This window comes from Molossus molossus, unplaced genomic scaffold (genome assembly GCF_014108415.1).
Source record: "Molossus molossus isolate mMolMol1 unplaced genomic scaffold, mMolMol1.p scaffold_m16_p_4, whole genome shotgun sequence".
NCBI classification, from domain to species: domain Eukaryota; kingdom Metazoa; phylum Chordata; class Mammalia; order Chiroptera; family Molossidae; genus Molossus; species Molossus molossus.
In genome coordinates this window covers 39,969,051-39,975,050 of record NW_023425377.1, presented here as the reverse complement: position 1 = coordinate 39,975,050, position 6,000 = coordinate 39,969,051, and the positions used below count along the sequence as shown (strand labels likewise).

At 51.4% G+C, this 6,000-nt stretch overlaps 1 protein-coding gene across 1 annotated transcript in view; it reads left to right on the top strand.

The window, feature by feature from the left end:
- The window catches only part of JADE2 (jade family PHD finger 2), a 68,689-nt gene continuing 62,689 nt past the window's right edge, over positions 1 to 6,000 (top strand). Inside the window, exon 1 of the mRNA XM_036281830.1 lies at positions 1 to 48. The gene's annotated coding sequence lies outside the window, so the exon portion shown is untranslated. The remainder of the gene's footprint in view (positions 49 to 6,000) is intronic.

Here is a 6,000-nt window from a genome sequence, read left to right as displayed (position 1 = left end):
GGGAGGCTTCCAGTGAGGCTTCTGAAGAAACGAGAGCTGTTGAGTCAGGTGAGGGGACAGCTGGGTGGCAGGTCCACCGGGCTCTCACTCAGCTCTGTCCTGAGCTTGCTATGTGGCCTTCGGTGACTCTCTCACCCTCTCTGTTTCTTGGCTTTGGCTTCTACCACAAAAATGCTGATTCCTGAAATCCCCTTGCATTAAGAGTGTGGACGGTGACCAAAGTGAGAACATCCTGGGTCCCTGGAGGACTCATTCTAGCTTTATGGCCAAGGATGCAGGATGCTCAGACACACATCCTTGTCTCCCACTCACCGGGGAGCATAACCTGAGCAGCCTCCCCAGTTCAGACTGCAGAGGCTTCAGAAGGCCAACGCATCTCGACTGAGAGGGCTGGAGGACAGGGGCAGAAGAGGAGAAGCAGGTTAAAAAGGAATACTCACCGATAACAACAATGATAATCGTACCATCCGTTGTTTATAAGCACTCACTATGTGCCAGCCCCTCACAATGATCTTTAAGATAAGAACTACTGCCCTGGCCAGTTTGGCTCAGCGGTTAGAGCATCGACCCATGGACCAATGAGTTGCGGGTTCACTTTCAGACAAGGGAACCTACCTCAGTTGCGGTTCATCCCTGGCCCTGGTAGGGGTTGTGCAGGAGGCGGCCAGTCGATGTGTCTTTCTCACATCAGTGTTTCTCTCTCCCTCTCTCACCCTTCCTCCCACTGTATCTGAAGACAAATGAAAAATATCCTTGGGTGAGGATTAAAAAAAAAAAGATAAGAACTATTATTATTTCTGTTATATACATGAGGCAAATGAAGCCAAAGAGATTAAACAGCTACCAAGTGGTGGAGCAGGCGTTAACCATTTGTTAGACTATAGCTTTGAGGTTTGGGCGCTATGGCCCATAGGTAGACAAGAGAAGGATGAGCTCCTCAGAGAAATCAAGAATAGGGTGGAGGAGAAAGTGTTCTTCCTTCCTGATGCTGCACAAGGACCTCCAGAAAATACTTAGAAGTCCAGGGTTTGCTGGGCTTGGGGATCGTTCCCCGATAAAGCAGATCACACCTCACATTCTCCAGATGGCCTCCGAGGGCTTAATGAGGAAAGTAGAAACAGCAGGATTTTCCTGCAGAGCAGGAGCTGAGTATTTACCTTTTTTGAGCAAAGGCAGCCAGCCCTGCTCCAAAGGCGCCCCAGGCGTCTCCGTATGCTCCTTCCTGCCCCGGCACTGGTGCCACACTCGGGTCAGCCGTGGGCCACAGGGTCCGTGCCATGCCCTGCGTGGTCTCCCTCTTCCCCTGTGAGGAAGGGGACAATGAGAGCTCAGCAGTTTTAACCACACTTAGCAGAGGACCAAGCCCATGAGGGGCCTGTGGAGTCACTAACAGGGTATGCTTCCTGGAGGGGAGGCAGCCCCCAACTTCGCTGTCCTCAGTAACCAAGCAAGGAGACAATTCCAGGGGAAAAGGCCAACCCAGCTACCCAGGCCACTGAATGGACCCCCAACACAGGCACAGGCCAGGCCTGAACATGTCTTCCCTCCCATGAACAGCAGGTTGAAAGCCAGGCTTAGCCAAACCCTTAAGCAATCCTTACCGTCTCTGGGGCACCATGAAATTTTGCATAAAACCCTTAATCTAAAAAGGATTTTGTTCCTATCTGCTCTGTGGGCATTGACTGGATTGGTAAGAGTGGGGATTTTAGAGGCTTCATTAGCCTAAAGACTTAATAGGTGCCAGGCCTGAGCTGAAGTCTTGAGGTGGATGTAGGGGGCCTAGAATCTGAGTGCAGTGGCTGAGGCTACCCTCCTGACCCCCACCTAAGCCTGCACTGGACCCCCAGGCCCCGGGAGCCAAAATATCCTTGCAGACACTTGGATTCTGTTACCTGTTTATTTTGGGCAGCCCTGAGCTAGACTTGATTAAAGCAAAACTGAAATAAGTTCCTTATTAGATGTGGATGGCTCTCCCTTCTAAATGAGCCTTTTGGGGACCCTTGGGGTTTTATGGTGAGCACCCCCCTCATCCTACCATCCAGTCCCTCTGGCAGGAAAGGAAGAGCAGCCCCGGCAGTCCAGCCTCGCCCTGGGCCTCCACACAGAGTATGAGGCCTATGGCACATGTGGGACTGAGTGCCAAGGGCAGCACAATGCCTCGGACCAGGTAGGGCCCGCCTCTTCCCTGCCTACAGCTCCTTCCCACTGGAGAAAGGCAGAATAGGACTGGCCGGGTGAGGACACTGTGGGACTGTGCCCAGGGAATGACAGTTCTGGGTCTCTCCCTACTCCCTGTGAGCGTCAGCCTGGGTGTGGGGCCCGGGAGGCCCCAGTCTTTCCATAGTCCAAAGGCCACTAACAGCCCAGTGGCTGGGAGTGTGCGGACGGACATTCTTCAGCCAGGGAGGTACAGAACAAAGGAGGGCGGTGGGGGAGAAGGAAGAGGCTGAGCCTGGTGCACATCCTGGCGCCCCAGCGCACCTCTGTCTGGGCAAGGCTGGGCCACTGGGTCTGCCCTCAGCTTCCCCTCCACAGCCTGTACCTCTGGACAAGGCTCTACAGAATGGCCTGTTCTCTTCGGCCCCTCCTGCTCCCAGGTGGCAAGTTTCCTATAGGACTTGAGTGAGATATTACCAGGCTGTCAGGCTCCGGAGACCAGTCCCTGCCCAGCTACTCCTGGCAGAGTCTCCCCTCTGGAGCATTTGCCCTTATCAGGGGTAGAGGCTGCCAGACTTGCCAAAGGTGGAGTTGCTGACCCAGGGCGGGTGGGTCAGGGGGCCCTTTGCAAATTACCTCAGGTGAGTAGGGCTCCACTGCAGTCCTGGTCACTGGTAGGGCCAAGGGGGTTCAATGGGGCCCCACGTGGTGGGAGCAGGGAGACCTTAAAACTCCCAGGGAGCTCGTGGGACAGTGTGGCCAGAGCAAGGGAGACCATCTAGTAGTCAGAGCTGCCTGCGAGGTGATGAGTGCCATTCATGGGGACATCCAGGCACAGTGAGAAGGCTGGGCAGGGATGGTGAGGAAGGAATATGGAAATGGCTGAGCAGCTGGACTCAAGGCCTCTGGTTCCCTGATCTTGGGCTTAGTACGGAGCAGGGAGGAGGCTGAAGGGGACAGGTGAAAAGATGCCCATCTGGGCACTGTGTGTAGACTAAATGAGCCCTCAGACTGTGAGAGTCTAGAAGGACCGGCACTTCCAGTCGGTACCTGAGAGCGTGTGCTGAAGAGGTGGGCCTGCTGGTTGAGAAAGGAAAGCTGTGGGAGCCAGAGTCTGGAGGGGACACGCCAGGCAGGTGTCGGAGCCAGGGAGCCACCGGGGAAATGTGCACAAAGGTTGTGAGTAACTAGGTGGCAAACGGTGGAGAGCTCTGCCCTGAGCCCCATGCCCGTCCAACTGTTTGCCAACTGTTATGGGTTGAATTACGTGCCCACAAAAAGATACATCAAAGTCCTAATACCCTTAATTTGAATGTGACCTTATTTGGAAATAGGGTCTTTGCAGATTGAATTGAGTTAAGTTATCCTCGTAAGAAGGACATTTGGACAGAGACAGGTGCACATGAAGAACACCACAGACACAGAAGGAAGATGGCCATGTGGAGATGGAGGCAGAGATGGAGTTGCCAAGGCATGCCAGAGTCACCTGAGGCTGGAAGAGGCAAGAAAGGATCCTCCCCTCGAGGCTTTGAGGGAATGTGGCCCTGCCAACACATTGATCTCAAACTTCTAGCCTCCAAAACTGTGAGAGAAGACATTTCAGCTGTCTTAAGCCACCTAGTTTGTGGTTCGTACATTATGGCAGCCCCAGGAGATGGCCACACCAGGCTGGTTCTGCTGCCCGGAATACCCTTGCACCTCGTCCCTTCCAGCAAGCCCTCTCACCACCGTCCAGTCCATCACCTGCTCCACGCAGCCAAAGTCGAGTGCGACCTCTCCGTGTAACCCCATGCTGAGCCCTTATCCGGTAGAGCTGTAAGGTTTGCTGGCCAGCCTACATCCCCAACTAGACTGCAAGCTCCTCAGGGCAGGGTCTGACCTGTAGTAGGGCAGCACAGACCGGGTACACAGTGGGGCTCAGTCAATGTAAGGTGAATGGAGGAATAGTTGAGGGGTGCCAAGCCCCTCTCAGACTGGGATGAGCCTTCTAGTCCTCCACAGCCTGACCTCTTGGGGAGGGACACAGAACTGACCAAAGAGAGATGACAGCATCATCCACACAGGCCATTCCCAGCTCCTCCACTCTCCAGTCCCTTCCTGGCCCTGTGTGAGCCTAAATGACTTGGGGAAATTCCTAAACTTCCCTTTCAATTGGGCCATTGGCCCTGTGAGTTTGCCACAACATAACTGCTCAGGTCCCTCCAACAAGGGGACTGTGTCTGTGGCTTGATGACTCATGCGCACTGCTCCATCCCACAGCCTTGGGCGGGACCCAGGGCTGGGGATAGTGCCAGCCCGAGCAGGCTAGGAGCTTGGACATCCCATTGCCCCAACCCAGTTCCCAAGAACAGAGTGTACTCAAGGCTTCAGGACAAAAATCTGGAAGCAGGAAGGCAAATCTCACTTGAACTGAGATCTGAGTGATAAAAAGGGACAGAGGAAACGGTGACTTCAAAGGCCCTGAGGTAGAAATGAGCTTGGTATGAGCAAGAACTGAAAAGAAGGCAGAGGAGGCTGGAACACGGTGAAAAAGAGGTCAGTGGTAGGACATGTGACTAGATTGGACCCACCTGGATAACCAGGATAATCTCTCCATCTCAACATCCTTAAATTAATCATATCTGCAAATTATATATGTAAGTACATCCCATTCCAGGTTCTGGGGAACACAGCATAGAATCTCGGAGGGGTGGACATTATTTTGCCTACCACAGTGTCTCTCTCTCATCCTCTTGTCTTTCTCACACTATTGCTCTATTTCTGTTTTCCTATCTACCTAAAGGATCTATTGACCTGTCACCTGGCCACAATTTGTCTCTCTATCTACCTCTTTATCAAATATCAACAAGGTATTTATCAATGATACATTCCTCCATGGCTTTAATCTTTCAATCTGATCATTGTATCCCCCCTCAGCTATCTATCTAATAAACTGACTTTTAATTTAATTTAACTTAAATTTTTTTTCTTTATTGATTTTTAGAGAGAGAGGAAGAGAGAGGGAAAGAGAGATAGAACCATTGATGAGAGAGAACATCAATTGGCCGCCTCCTGCATACTCCCCACTGGGGATCGGGCCCACAACCTAGACATGTGCCCTGACCGGGAATCAAACCAGCGACCTCTTGGTGCATGGGCCGACGCTCAACAACTGAACCACACCAGCCAGGCTATTTTTATTTTATTTTTTAATGTTTGTATTGATTTTTTTAGAGATAAAAGAAGGGAGGGAGAAAGAGATAGAAACATCGATGTGAAAAAGAAACTTCAATTGGCTGCCTCCTGCATGCCCCCTACTGGGGATCAAGCCTGCAACCTGGGCATGTGCCCTGTCTGGGAATCGAACCAGGACCTCTCAGTCCACAGGACAACACCGAATCCACTGAGCCACACCGGCTGGGCTCTAACAAACTGACTGTTAAATTCAATCTCAAACCTGGTTGGTGTGATCCAGTAGTTAGAGCATCATCCATGCACTGAAGGATTGCCTGTTCGATTTCCAGTCAGGGCACATACCCAGGTTGTGGGTTTGATCCCCAGTTGGGGTGTGTGCTGGAGGCAATCAATCAATGTTTCTCTCACATTGATGTTTCTCTCTCTCTCCTTCTTCCTTTCTCTCTTTCTAGGATCAACAAAAAACATATCCTTCAGTGAGGATTTAAAAAAAGATACTTTAAATTCAATCTATCATTTGGTAGCCCTCTGCCCACAATGAATAATCAATCATCTAGTTTCATATTTGCATGTGTCACATATGTGGACATTCTTTTTCAATATCTCCAAATCAATTAAATAAATATTCTATGAGTGCTTGCCATGTGCTCGATTCTATGTCATGTGTGG